Source organism: Pinus tabuliformis, chromosome 1_2, assembly GCF_031772625.1.
Source record: "Pinus tabuliformis cultivar Carrire ecotype Pingquan chromosome 1_2, CPIR1, whole genome shotgun sequence".
In the NCBI taxonomy this organism is placed as follows: Eukaryota; Viridiplantae; Streptophyta; class Pinopsida; order Pinales; family Pinaceae; genus Pinus; species Pinus tabuliformis.
Window position 1 is genome coordinate 1,238,469,382 of NC_142298.1, and position 15,510 is coordinate 1,238,484,891.

General features: G+C 44.7%; 1 pseudogene; it reads right to left on the reverse strand.

Moving 5' to 3' along the window:
• Nucleotides 1-157: 157 nt before the first annotated feature.
• The window catches only part of LOC149210720 (endoribonuclease Dicer homolog 2-like), a 30,712-nt pseudogene continuing 15,359 nt past the window's right edge, over nucleotides 158-15,510 (reverse strand).

Here is a 15,510-nt window from a genome sequence, read left to right on the forward strand (position 1 = left end):
TATAAAAATTTGTGCTATAATTAAAATATCCCTCCATGACTCATTCACCAGGGGCCATTTTCATTATTCCTAGACCGCATCATTCATCAAATTTTCTATGTGGTTTGCCTAGTTTTTATTTCATGATAATCATGCTTCTTTGATAATATTTTTCCCTTTATGATACAATGGAGATATTGAAGTGTGAAATGATGTTGAGATGTAGTCTTGAGCAAGCCTCTTGCAATTCATTTGGATGGTATTTTATAGTTTAGGGAGTGATAAGTGGTTTTAGTAGAGGCTTCATGGCATGCCAAACAAGCTACATGGAAAATTTTGATAAACAAGAGTTGCTATAATAAATGGTTCAATTAAATATCCTAAAACCTTTGGAACTACAAATTTTGTGGTAATCCGACCAAAGAAGTGATCATGTGATCTTGAAGAGCTACTAATGAGCATGGAAAAGTATGTAATATGGTTGTGGAGTACACTTGAAGCATGGTGAAGTTGTTGGTGTAGGTCCCACTTCATTGCTGCTTGGGCATAACAACTATTGTTAACTGATATAGATCTTACATATGTCAACAAGCCTGATAGCATGCATAAAATGATGGCTCCTTATATGATGCATGTCTAAAAAGAGTGTAAACATGAAAATAATATTTCAATAGTGACTCTAAGTAAGGGACATTCACATTAGAGACAAATCTTGTACAAAGATTTTATGTAAGGGGCATCTCTTGGGACAAGTAAATGGCCATGCCAAACCACTTGTTTGAGGGGCTAGTCAACTTAGTGAGTTGAGTTAGAAATCTATGTTGTAAAGTTGGTCGACTCTCAAGTCAAGTCGATGCTCCAAATCGGATAGGTTAAGCTAATTTTGGCAGTGAAATTGTTGTAACTATCTCGATAGAGTATACATATGACAATGTATGCATCAATATATTGGTTTTTATTGTCTTTCAAGAGAATATAATAAAAGTGTGCCTTTGTTGGTACTCTGCTACTTTGTTTTTATTTTACTATTCTTTTGTTGCACATGATTATATGAGTTTTTGTTGTCCTTTCTACTCGTAACTATGCTTACTTTCTACTAGATTACAACATTGGTTCCTTCGTTGGTAGTATTGGGCTAGGGTGATTATAACATGCAAACATAAATGTTAACTTTAGAAGAGATAAAATAACGGTGGTAGATGAAGATAAATAATTACTTTAAGAACTATGCAAGTCGAAATAGCCGACTCTCAATTTTAGAGGCTAGGGCACATTTTCTTCATGGAAGCACACAACCAATTCATCGAAGCATCTCTTGCCGAGATTACGAAACTCATTGACCAGGCCACTAATGTGACAAAAAGTGATGGAAAATGTAACTAAGTTCGGTCTTCATTATTGTTTAGGAGTAAAATGTAATATATTTGTCAAAATAAAGCGAAAAGAATTTTTATTATTAATTTGATTTTACTATTTAAGCATGATTTTCTTGCTCGGATCAAATGTATAGGTCAAGCCTCCATTGTAGGCTTTAGGATATTTTCAAAGTCAGTATGTTTGTTGGTTAAAGACTCCTCCATCATCAAGTCAGTCTCCTCGATGATTCCTTCAAGTCGGCCTCAAAAGAAACTATCATAAAAAAAAACTCATGTCAGCCTATAACAAAGACACAACTCTTCATGAACAAATGCCAACCTATTTACATGGGGAAACCACTATATATAACCACTTTGGATCTTCAGATAAAACCATTCACAGAACTCATATTTTTCAGAGAAAGTTTCAGTGATGAAGCTCGGAGATGACATAAAAGTTTGTATAGGGCTTCAGAGATATATGTTCGTTACGTTTACATAGAGAAGTTCAGATATCTCAGTATACAAAAGTTCGGATGAATTCAGAATCATAGTAACCTCCATTTAGTGATGCATTGCAGTGGCTTTATTTCAGTGGTACTACAGTGATATGTCCACAGTATCTCGATGTTATTATAATGGTGCAATCACAAGATGAAGAAGCTTATATTGGTCTCGGAAGTGATCTTTTCAAAGACAAGTGTGAAGAATAGTGACAACTACACGAAGCTGTGGAATTTATGCATAACAAGATTGACTTGACGGATGGAGGATGTCTTGGTTTAGATTGTAAGGGTCTTGGTCATCTCATCTTTTGAATATAGTTAAGGAAGACTTTGTGACTGGGATTTCCCCTTAAGGGAGGTTTTTCCCTTGCAACATGCCTATATCGTATGTTCTCTCATTTGTTGCTTGGCATTAATCTTGATGATAAGAAAATATAATTAAGAAATCGAATAGTAATAATAAAAATATCACAAGTTAATTCCATTAAAAGGAAAATTGTTTTAATTGCCATCTCAATTAATTTTCTAGCATAGCATCAGAGCTATGATCATGATAAAAGGTAGTTCTAGGTTAATGAAACTAATGGATATTGTTATAGAAGCTTGAATTATCTTGATGACGCCACATAAGTGGTGGGCCCCAGTATTGTAGCAATAATGCTACAACTCCTGGAACTTCCTTCTTTACTTTTATCAACCCGGTAGTTCGTAAACTTGGAAGCGACGGTGCTGTATGCACAAGTACTAGCTCTTGCCGCAGCTGTCACTTGGTCAGCTGGCACAAGTCCGCTAGGGGCTTAAGCCAACTTCTATGAGCTCTCAGAAGAAGCTTTTTAACTGATGGATGAAAGCTAACTCAAAGGAAGCTAATCTACTTGCGAAAAGAAATTGAAAGCCAAAAAGAAACGCAAACCCTAGCAAACCCTAATTCTACCAGCTAGTCCTACTGATGCAAAGATGGGAATGCAAACTACTGAAAGAGATGCCATTACTTCTATGAAGGTAAGATACATGTGTCTAGATTACTTCTACCTAAAGAAACATCTTTTTGTATTTTTGAATAAGTTATTTAGAATTATCATGCATGTGCTTTTAACTGGCTTTTTACTGTGCAGAGGCGAATCATGGAGGAGAAATGCTTGGAAGAGGTCGAGAAGGTTCAGAGAGGGTCTAAGGAGTCCCTAACCTCCTTCTAGAGAGTTTCACAAAGTTTGGCTGCCAAGAAACCGCGTTTATGAGCTTCTACAGGAAGTCTGCAGGGGTTCTACAGGATGGTTCAGAATTTCTACAGGATATTCAGAAGTTCCTACAGGATGTCCTACGATTGGATTTTGGGTGATGGATGAGTGGAAGAGGATGCATGGATGGATAGGGAGGTAGGATAGGGGGTTGTAATGACTTAGTGACAGAGAGGTGAAGTGATGAGAGGGTGTGGAAGGCTAACTTGTCTTAAAAGGGCAGAGGAAATGGAAGGTCAAGGAGGTAGGGTGACGTAGGCAAAAGAGTAGTTGTGAGACGAGGGATCTAATTTGGAGATGAGCAGCTAGCATGGACGAAGCTTAGATGGACGAGAGAGTGATGGAGATGCACCGCACAGTGTAAACTTAACCAAATCATCCACGTCCTGCACATAATCAAAATGTTAACTAATATATCCTAACTGTTAATGAAACCAATGAACAACAACTTTATTCCTAAAGAGAACCATGTACAACACTTAAGTAAAGAAACATTCCAGAAGATCTGAACGCATGACTAACTCCTACAAACGAAAACATTTCACTAGAGATTGCATGAGTGAGCAAACTAGTGTTTTTGTTGGGCAGCACTGTCTGCAATTCCAGCCCCTAGGAAGAGGTGAAAATGAGAGTGCAGGCAACCCTTTTCTGGAGCTTTTATCAATTCTTATCTCATTACTCTATTCTAGACATCTGAAGCAACTCTATTCTTCAACAATGGCCTACTTAACCACACAACGAAATCTAACTCAACAAACTGCGTTTCAAATGCATGTAAAGAAAATCATAATGCTGAAAGGAAAAAAAAATATCAATACAAAGAAGGAGGCCCTAGGCTCTCAGGTTGGGCCCAACCCCGAGAGCTATGGCTCCTCTTAGAAACTCAGAGATGGGATCAAATCTGACTGCTTCTCATTAAAAAATAATAATCATAAGTCAAGAGTTATGCCAATAATGGCTACAAAAGAACAAAACAGAGCTGGCAGCTCGTAGTGCAGAATGTGCAAAAGTTTTCCAAAAGTCCTTTTCGAAGGCTGAAGCCTTATCATTTATACATCACGAGGCCCCAAGCTGGCCTCCTAAATCTATGGGGCTTGGCTGTCCAAACTGGGAGTGAACAGCTGCTTCCACAAAATCTGCTTGGCTGCCTTCTAAATCCGGTTGTGGTGGGTTTTGGAGCTCGGAGTTGGGGGTGAAGATCCCGAGGAAGGCTATTTAATGCCGTGGACAACCTCCCTACGAATCCTCAATCCCATCTTGGCTGTCTCCTAGCCCTTATCTGCTCGGTTTTGCTCCAACATGTGTCAAAAAACCTGAAATGAGCACGTGTTAGCCACCTAGGAATAGTGACTACCCTTATTCGTACAAATGACATAAACATACAAAAAAATGATGCATAAGTTATGAAAAATGAAGGATTGAGCAAGGGTAGTTAGGCCAAATGAGCCCAAAATGTTACCAAATTTGGGGCTCATCATCACCCCCCATCTAAAATGATTGCTCATCCCTAAGCAACTAATCCAGCTCCTCGTCCTTCATTGCTTTCACCGCCACTCTCACATCCCAGGCTTCTGAAGTAGTATCCTCCTCACTGGCATGGAACCCAGCCTTCCTTTCCACCTCTTCCCACTGCTTATGCTCTTCTTTTTCTGTGCTGCCTTCCATCAATCCTAAAAGCAAAGGTGGGCTTAGCTTGAGGCCAATCCAGCTGGCTTGGAGGTTCTGTATGGACTTCTTGTAGAGGGGCACCCGTACTAGAGCTTCCCTCATTCGAGTTGGAGTGTGATATTCCCTGATTTTGAGGCTGTGGGACAATGTGTTCCATCGGCGGGTGCAAGCATGAACACAATTGTCCCCTAATAGTCGCTCCATATCCTCGAAATGTGCTATGACCTGAGCCTGCTGATCCATGTATTTCAATAAAGCTTGAGAGTCGGCTGCTAAGTGTTGGTGGGCCAATATCAATGCAGTGGGGTCCCCTGGCTCTGCTCTAATCAGCAGTGGCTCATGTAACTCTCGGTTCATGACCTCTTTGACCTCTGCTGCTCTCTTTTCTTCATGGTTCAACCATGAGGCAAATGCCATTAACTGCATATCTCCTACGACTGTGTTGGGATCCCATGAAGTCACATTAGGAAGGGCCAAATTATGGAGATAGAACTCCGATAGCTTGGCCTTGTCCTCTGATGAACTGCTATTGCATAACTCCGTGAACTGCTGGGGGTCTTGGATCTGGGAGATACCCCTCTGTGCCAATGCATTAATTTGAAATTGCAACCACTGGTCCCGTAGGTATAGGCCATAAGATTTGGCCGGTTGTCTACATTGTAGAGCATCCATGGCCCAACTGGCCATGCAGGCCAGTTGTGCCTCTTTTTGCTGCAACTGTTGTTTGAGAGCTTGTATCTCGATTTGTGCTTGCAGTTCCCTTTCCTGTAGATGCGAGGTTGGCTCCCCAAGACCAACTTGCAGTCCTTCTTTGCCTTGAGGTTATGCTGTAGTGTCCCTTGATGATGTGCCTCTTTCTTTCCTCTGTTCCTGTAGCTGCAGTTTGAGTTTCTCATTCTCTTCCTGTAGGAATACCCACTGGCAGTTTCCCACGTGTTTGCCCATAGCTAATTCTCTTCATGCCTCCTTGAGTTGTTCCTCCAAGGGGCCTATATCTGCCACTCCTTTAGATTTAGCTATCCTCATCCACGTGTGGGTTCTCACTCTTTCTTCCTCCAACGCAAAGAAAAGCGGCACTGTGAATTTCTGTGGAATAATTTTTCCAGCCTCCAAAAAGTTATAATACGAGCTCAAGCTTGGCTGGGGACTAGGTTCCGGAATATGCTCTACTTCTTCTTCCCTTGGTGGCTCTACTCCGTCTTCCCTTGGTGGTGATGTGGCTGCCTCTCCCTCCATTCTTTCGGTCTCCTTGAGCCTGGCCAATGTTTCCTGTAGAACGGCCTCAGCATCCTGTAGCGGGGTTTTTGAAGCCAACCTGTCCATTCTCTCCTTCCAGGCAGTTGTCTTCGGGCTCCCCCACTCATAAGTGACTGATATTTGTGAGGGGGACCTCTCCCTTGGCGAGGTAGGGGTGTCTGCTATGATAATTGGGCTGCTGGATGGAGGTTGGGGCCTGCCTGTTTTGATTCTCACACTTCTCCTGGCTTTGAAATACAGAGGGATCTCCCTCTTTCGTTTTTCCTTCGGCTTGGGAGGGGTACTAAGGGTGGCCAGCACAGCTGCTGCCTCCCTTGCAAGGATTTCGGCTGTCTTCCCCTTCTGTTTTCCTTTCTTAGGACTTCCTGTAGAAAGCCCTGTAGCGGCTGATTTCTGGCTTCCTGTAGAAGCTGTTTTTTATTTTCCTGTAGAAACAGGTGGCACCGTTTTAGCATGTTTGGCTAAGGGTGCTTTGTCTTTTGACTTTGCTGAGGCTGCCTTCGAGGTGCCTTCACCGACATGGACTTGTTCAGTCCTTTCCACCCTGCTCTGTAACCTTTTCTCCTTGGGTGTTAATGTGGGTTTGTCATTCTCTGTTTCGGCAACCTGGTGTTTCTCTTGTTTCCCCTTTTGTTCTTTCCTTGGTGCTTTGGCCATGGTTTCTTGGCCTTTTCCTTTCTTCTCTGTTTGTATTGGTTCCTTCTCCTCGCTGCTGGAGGAGGTGAGCTCCTCAGCCAACATTTTGATGTCGCCATCCTTAGTCAAATTTCGAAAGGCTTCCCACGAGAGAGGGACGGTGTATGTGTGGAGTGCATCCTCCACGAGGAGCTTAATGAGCCCATGATGGGCTACCTGGTCTGGCGTTCCCTCTCGTAATTTGGTGGCACATTCAGTCATGGACTGCAAGAGGAAGTAAGGAATACTTAACTTGTTTTCTGAAGGTAGGTCCATTTGGTGCCTCAGTTCTGTGAGCAGCCGGAAATGGTACCCATATACGATGCTGAATCGTCCTTCGCACGTAATATATTTCATAATTTGGAGGCTGACCTCACTCTAGAGCGGCTGTAGGCTAGCTCTACGAACTCCGTTCTTATCCTCTAAGAATTGCTCCTCTGGCATAAAGAACTCCTTTTTCGCCTTCTGGCCTAGTTTTCTCTCCTCCTTATCCCACGGTACCCCCATCGGGAGATCGGTGACCCTACTGATGAACTGTGGGGTGAGTCTGAGATTCAAACCTCGGAAATTGACAATGGCCAGCGTTTTTGATTTTGGCTTCAAATCTCGCAGGAATTCCTCTGCCACCTCGTCATCGTAACCTTGAAGCTTGTCGCAGAACGACATCCATCGTGCACGAGAAAACAGGTCTACCACCTCAGGGTTTTCCCATAGCTTCTTTGAGTCTGTCGGTTCTTTCCTAATGAACCCACCTGGCATGGTGAAAGCTTGCTGTGTTAGCCGGAGGTGGCTGGCGCGTATCAAAAGATGGGCCTTTGGGTTTTTCCTTAGACAGAGCGCAGAATTACGCCTCTGTCAAGCACACAGTTCATGAATTCACGGCTATCTACCGGTGAGCCTTGACAGGGGCTCAATTACGAACCAAATCCTATAGAAAACCCCGCATATACACTACAACGACAATTCTCATGCAAAAGGAAGGCGACGTTTGCAAATTCATGCGCAGACTGTAGTTCTACTTTTTTAGGACATCGAAATCCCCACCCTTCAAACCAATTGCATGGGAGGACCAGGTTCAGGCTTACCTCATTCCAATTTGCCACCTTTGACGTGAATAGATTAATTTCCTCCGCAGCAGTGAGCTTCCTGTAGCGCAGCTTCCTGTAGAAGTCGCGCACGGGTTCTGGAGAGCGCGTCACTGGTTTTTGGGTCTCCTGTGCATCCACCAGACGTTTGAACAAGCCGAGGAATCGGAGTAACAGTCTTCAGGGAATTTCGGACGCTTACTCGACTGCAAAGCGGTTGATGATAAATGAGTGGAGTGTCATACACGATCTAACCGGTGGATTTGAATCCCTGCGGAACTCGTGGCGCGGGGGTGAGCTGTCCCTGCCGGACCGTTGGACGACGTCACCTCTTATCACTCCACTGCAAGTCTGCCTGACCACCGCATCATTCCCTGCATATCTACCGCCGCCATTTCTGTTAGATCGCCGCTTCTCCCCGACTGGACGCTTCCCACGTGTCCATTTCCTGTCTTGCTTGACACAACCAACACTTTCCAAATCGGACGAGACCATCGAACTGGTCGTGGTGGCCAGTTGAATGGCTACCCGACTGGCTCAACCCATTCATTTTCATACTCGCATACATTTTAGAGCATTGTTCATGTAATTTGACGAAAAAGGGTGAGGCACTTACCTGTGCGGCCGCGACGTTATTTTCAGGCTTCAGGACGAGGGTGACGGATCCGCTTGCTGCTGCTTCATGCACAGGCACGGGGGTTCCTTCTTGCCGACTGCTGCTGGTTATGAGACTTGTTACCTGGCTGCGGATGGTGCATGTGCCCGCTCTATGTGTTGCAGGTGCCTTCATGGTGTATGCTCTAGCTGGATCAACTGCTACAGGATTCCTGTAGGATATCCTGTAGCCGTTTCTCCTCCTCGGGTGCATGCTGAAACGGTGGAAACGGTGGCATCACGGTCACGGTCGCAGGGTCCTCGGATGGCTTTGATAAGTAGCGCATGGGGCCTCTGCATACTTCATTCCATTTGAGAATTGTTTCTTCTGAGAATCCAACGTTCTGATTTGACTGTGCAGGTATTTCCATTGCATGGCAGTAGAGGTGGTAGAAGGAGGCGACAGCAGTGGTTGATGGAGAAAAACATTGGCTTGCATGCCTTCGTATTGGACTTCGGGCTTCAAATTCTCCCACATAGTCGGTCCTGGGCCGTCCAAAGATTCTACAGGAAGTTTCCTATAGAAATACAGAACTTCCTGTAGAAAGTCCTGTAGCTTCCTGTAGAAGGCTAAACTGTGATCAAATCATGCCCAGACCTTGGAAGAGATGAGTGTTTATGGAGGGAGTGCTGGTGAGGCCCCCTGGTAGCATAGTAGGGACCCTTGTCCTTGAGTTGAGGGACCTCTTTTCTGCATGGAATACCTGCAACCTGCATGAATTGTCAAATCTTGAGCCTGTTTTCCTGTTTCTTTGTTTGTTTTTTTTTTTCCTTTTTTTTTTGAAAGATAAGAGGGGCGCCTCTGTGAGGTTTTCACCCTTACCATCTACCTTGAGTGCCTCAGAGAGGTTTTCACCCAAGGGTCTTTTTTTTTTTATTCAAAAATTTTCAGAAAGACAGCTGGGGCGCCTCAATGAGGTTTTCACCCCTACCATCTGCCTTGGGAGCCTCAGAAAGGTTTTCACCCAAGGATCTTTATTATATACATTTTTTTTTAATGTTCAGGGTATGCCCAAAACAGAGGCAGAACCCTTCTCTATGACCAACACTTATTTTTCCACAGTTTTGATGAATTCTTGCCTTGAAAGAGGTTTTCTGTAGATCTTTAGTCGATGCCCATTGACGAGCATGGGGATGGCCTCCTCATCAATGGTTCGAATAAGAACAGACCCATTGTCATTACACTTTTCCACTGCATATGGTCCCAGCCATCTGGTTCTCAACTTCCCCTTGAAATCCTTATGTCTGGAATCGTACAACAGCGCCCAATCTCCCGGCTGGAATTGCTTGTCATTGAGGTGTTGGTCATGCCATACCTTCCTCTGAAGTTGAACCACTTCTGAGTGGAGAAGGGCCTGCATTCGGTGCTCGTCCAACCCATTCAGCTGCAATAACCTTTCTTGTTGGGCATGGCTGAGATCTAGGTCCAGCTGAGCTGCCATCCTCAAGGTGTTGTACTCGAACTCAATTGACAACAAAGCTCTCTTTCCATAGACCAGCTCATAAGGTGTGAAGCCGGTTGTGGTCTTCCAAGTGGTGTTGTAAGCCCAGGTGGCTTCAACCAGACGATCTGCCCAATCTTTTCTACTGTTGCTCACCACCTTAGTCAAGATCCCCTCCAATGCTCTATTGGTGACTTCCACCTGCCCATTTGCTTGATGATGATAGGGGGTGGAAGTCCTATGCTTGATTTTGTGATGAGCGAGTAGGTCTTCAATTAAGTTGGAGGTGAACTGGCTTCCTTGATCGGTGACTAGCTCTCTTGGGTAGCCAAATTTGTAGAAGATGTTTTCTCTTAAGAACTCGACCACCTTTTCTTCTGTCGCTGCTTTGATTGCCTTGGTTTCTGCCCACTTGGTCAGGTAATCTGTGCACACAATGATGTAAGACCTTTGCCTCGAAGGAGGATTGATTGGACTCACAAAATCCATACCCCACTTCTCAAATCGCTCAAGAGTCACTTGAGGTTGGAGAGGCATTTCGTCCCTTGGAGTCGGTTTCCCCATCCTTTGGCATCAGTCACATTGGCTGATATACCTTCTGACATCTTGATGAAGCGTGGGCCAATAGTAGCCTGCCTGTAGGATTTTGAAGGCAGTCCTTTTGGCTGCGAAATGTCCTCCACAAGGCCCGTCATGCCAGGTTAGGAGGATATCAAAGACTTCCTCCTCCCTTACACAACGCCTTAAGATCTGATCGGGGCCAAGCTTGAACAGGTTGCCCCCGATCCAAGTGAATGAGGCACTCTTCCTTACGATTCTGCTCTTCTCTCTTGAGGATAGGTGCGGAGGGAACTGTGCTGAGACAAGGTAGTTTGCTATATCAGCAAACCATGGAGAGAGTACTGAGATAGCAAACAGATGTTCATCTGGCATCTGGTCATCCACTGTTCCATCCTCACCTGCAGGTAAATCCAATCTAGACAAGAAGTCAGCAACAACATTTTCTTTACCTGGTTTGTCAACGATAGTCAAATCAAACTGCTGCAACAAAAGTAACCATCTAATAATACGAGCATTCACATCTGGTTTATTCATTAAATATCTAATTGCAGCATGATCAGTATGTACAAATGTTTGATAGCCAGTGATATAATGTCGGAACTTGTTCAGTGCATGGACCACGGCCAAGAATTCTTTCTCAGTTACAGTATAATTCAGTTCTGCCTTGGATAAGTTTTTGCTGACAAAGTATATGGCGTATGGAAGTTTTTGTTCAACTTGTCCTAAGGCTGCCCCTATGGCTTTGTTCGAGGCATCAGTGTGGATGTGGAAAGGTAGGGCCCAATTTGGACCTCTCAAGATTGGGGCAGACACCAACTTATCCTTTAATTCATTCAGAGCCTTCTGACAATCGTCAGTCCAATTAAACTCAACATCTTTTGCCAAGAGGCCAAACAATGGCGAGGCTAGCTTACTGAAGTCTTTAATGAATCTCCTATAATACCCTGCTAAACCTAAGAAACTTCGAACATCTCTTACCTTCTGAGGAGGTGGAACCTTCTTGATGAGAGCAATTTTGTTAGGATCCACCTGTAACCCTTGGCTAGAAATGGTATGTCCTAGCACGGTCCCTTCAGTCATCAAGAATTCACACTTTTCAGGGCTAAGGGACAGGTTCATCTCAATGCACTTGGTTAGGACTTTTCCCAGATTGGACAATGCTTCCTGGAAGTTGGACCCATAAGGAGTGAAGTCATCCATATAGATTTCCACTGAATCATGGACCAGCTCAGAAAAGATGCTCAAGACGGCTCTCTGGAAGGTGGCAGGAGCGTTGCATAGTCCAAAGGGAAGATCTTGGTAAGCAAAGGTACCCCAAGGACAAGTGAAGGTGGTCTTATCTTGGTCTTTTGGGCTGATTTGGATCTGATTATACCCGCTAAACCCATCTAGGAAAGAGAAAAACTTCTTTCCCGCCAGTCCATCTAACACTTGATCTATGAAGGGTAGGGGAAAGTGGTCTTTCTTGGTGGCTTTGTTCAGTTCTCGGTAGTCCACACAGATTCTCCACTTCCCCTTTTTCTTGGGAACCAACACCAGAGGGGACACCCATTCGCTATCCGAGATGGTGTAAATGAATCCTGCATCCAACAGTTTTTGCAATTCTTCCTTGAAGATGTCCTTAAGGGCTGGATTCATTCTCCTTTGGGGCTGCCTGACCGGTTTACAATCTTCCTTGATGTAGATGTGATGGGTACAGACCGAAGGATGGACTCCTTTCATCTCCTTATAGCTCCAAGCAAAAGCATCTAGATGACTGGTCAACAGACTACACAGCTCCTTTTCCTGGGAAGGAGATAGGGAGGAGCTAATCTTTAACGTTCTCTCGGGACCGAACTCCACATTTTTTACTCTGGGGGCGACTGGGTTGGTCACACAAAGGTCCACTAAGGTGCTAGCTTGGGCATCCTCCACCAATTCCTCTAAGGACAATGCACTGGGAGGTGGATTCTGAATCAAGGTCTCAATCAAATCATCCTCGGTTGGGGGGCCTCCCGTAGTGGTGTCTAGGGTGCAGAGTACACCTCATCCTCTTCTCCTTCCTCCAACCAAAGTGGTAAGTCATGCTCTAATAAGGGTTGGGCAGGAGGGTATAGGACTAGCTGCTTGGACATAGGACCATTTTTGATGGTCATGTTTCCTACACGACAGCTTATGTAAGCATCCGCAGTGGCTAACCAAGGCCTTCCCAAAATAAGGGGATATCCAGTAAGCTTTGCCTTTGGTTGAAGAACCAAGAAGTCTGCAGGGTATTCCCAAGAGTCAACAAAGACCAAGACATCCTCTACAATCCCTTCGGGAGTCACGGTGGAGCGATCTGCTAGTTGCAGGACTGTCGAGGTCTTTCTCAAGGAACCCTGAAGGTTGAGTTCGAGCATGGTATCTCTAGTCATCACATTAATGGCAGCCCCCAGATCAATCAATGTGTGTGGTATGATGGTGCCATTGATGTGGACATCAACTACAGGACTCCCAAGATCCAAATACTTTGGGCAGATTACTTGCCCCAACATAAGATCAGACAGTTGTCCTATGACATTGATGGTTGAGGCGTCTCTTTTTCGCCTGCCTGGTTGTCTGAAACACTTTTCCTTAACCAGTTTGTTGTATATCGGTACATCTTTGATGGCTTGGAGAAGTGGTATTTTCACACACAACTGCTTGAGTTCTCCCAAAAGCTCATCCTCCTCTGGGTTGGGTTGTGTGGTTGCTGTTAGTCTCTCAGGAAAGGGTGGAATGGCTTTTGGTTCACTTTCCTGTTTATCTTCCTCGTCCTCTGGTGGAGGAGGTTGGCGATCCGGAAGAGTCTTCCCAGATCGCAGGTTGATCTCCTGGATCTCCACAACATAGGTAGGGCATGCTGTTTCCCTGGTATATACCTGCTGGGCCTGTCGGTTGTTGGGGTTCGGGTTCGGTTGAGCAGGCATTTGGGGTTGTCTTGGAGGAGCAGGAGGTAATGGTTGTGGTTGAGCTGGTGATGGAGGAAAAATGGCGGGAGGAGTATTGTACTGGGGCCTCCACCCCGGTTGAGGTGCATTCCACTGAGGCTGTGGTTGGGCATGTGAGTGAAATGAGTGAGTAGTGGGCTGAGTATGGTACTGAGGTGGGTAAGACCATGGAGGAGGCACAGACCAGGAAGGATGAGTAGGGGGACCCCAGGAAGGCATAGGAGCAGATTGGTTGGGACTATAATAAGCTTGGGATGTCCCTGGCATCCCCTGTTGGTAAGGTCTAGGTCCATGTGGCCTCCTTTGGTTGAGGAAATAGAGAGGTTCAGTGGGCGCTTCCGTCCCTTGGTACATGGCTTTAAGCCCAGGTAAGGTTGGACATTGGTTTGTGGGGTGGTCCTCCTCACAAACGAAACATACCTCAACCGAATGTAATGGGCACTCGTTCTTAGGGTGCTTCCTTGTACACCTAGGGCAGAAGATAGCCAAAGCCCTCTCAACTTCCTCTTTCTTCTGTTGGATTCGGAATGTATCAAGTTGCATGGCAATGGTTTGTCTCACCTCACTCTTGAGGTCCTCTAACTGATTTGCAAACTCATGTTTGGAGAAAGGAAGACTAGCTGAGAGGAGGTTTCCTCTACCTCTTTTCCGGGCTGCCCTAGAGTGGTTTCTAAACACAGTCTTTATATCCTCATAAGGTAGTTGGTAAATATCTTCTCCAACTAGCATGTGAAGGGTATCTAAAAGGTCTTCAGGGACTCCTCAGAGTAGGACCAACTTGAGAGATTCGGGGTCAAGTGTGCACCTGGTCCGCTTATAGCTAAGTTGGAACCTTTCCTCGTAATCTTCTAAAGACTCATCATTCCCCATGGTCATCCGAAAGATTTCTCCCTTGGCTTCCTTGGACCTACAGTAGTCCCGGTATTTGGTATTGAAAGCTTGCTGCATCTGAGCCCAAGTGGTGATATTGTTCCTAGGTAAGCCCATGAACCAGCGTAATGCTGCATCCTTAAGGGTAGAGGGGAAGAGTTTCAGTTTTTGCTCATCTTCGGTATAGTCATAGGTTCGACAAAGGACGGAAAACTCAAACAGGAAGGTATCAGGGTCTTCAGTAGTCAGTCCATGGAAGTGAGGTAAAGCGGAGGGGATTATGTTTTTCATTTTCATGTCTCCATTGGTCTCTCGGATGGGGAAGGCACCTTCTATTCCCTCATCTTCTCTCCTATTGTCAGCCATGGCTTCAGATGGAGTGTTTTCTAACTCTTCTTCTGTTATAGGATCTTCGTATATCTCAGGAGGCTCGCCTATAGGTTCTTCTGGATCACTGTCACCAAAGAAGAGAGAAGGGTGACTCAGTGACGTGGTGGGGGTGTTGGGTAAGAATTTGCCTGTTTTATCTCGATTTCTACGAGGCATGAAATGGAAAGACTTTTGATTGCTTTTGTTCTTTTTTCTGGTACCTGCAAAACTAAAATAGATTGAACTGCAACTAACTATCTTGCTGAAATGGAAATGCGGAATTGAAATGAAAGCATGAAAGAACTAATCTATTTTGCTCAAATGAAATTGCAGGAATGAAATGCTAGGCTACTCTTGTGGAATTGAAATGCTAATCTACGCTTGCAGAAATGAACTTGCGGAATTGAAATGCTAATCTATGAAAGCAGGAAATGTCTATGGTACTTTTGCGGAAAGGAAATTGCAGAATGGAAATGAAATAAACTACTTAGCAGAAGGCGAGAGTAGGAAAATAGAAGAAAAGCAACAATCACCAATACTCTGACGCTTCCCCGGCAACGGCGCCAAAAAGATGGTGGGCCCCAGTATTGTAGCAATAATGCTACAACTCCTGGAACTTCCTTCTTTACTTTTATCAACCCGGTAGTTCGTAACAAACTTGGAAGCGACGGTGCTGTATGCACAAGTACTAGCTCTTGCCGCAGCTGTCACTTGGTCAGCTGGCACAAGTCCGCTAGGGGCTTAAGCCAACTTCTATGAGCTCTCAGAAGAAGCTTTTTAACTGATGGATGAAAGCTAACTCAAAGGAAGCTAATCTACTTGCGAAAAGAAATTGAAAGCCAAAAAGAAACGCAAACCCTAGCAAACCCTAATTCTACCAGCTAGTCCTACTGATGCAAAGAT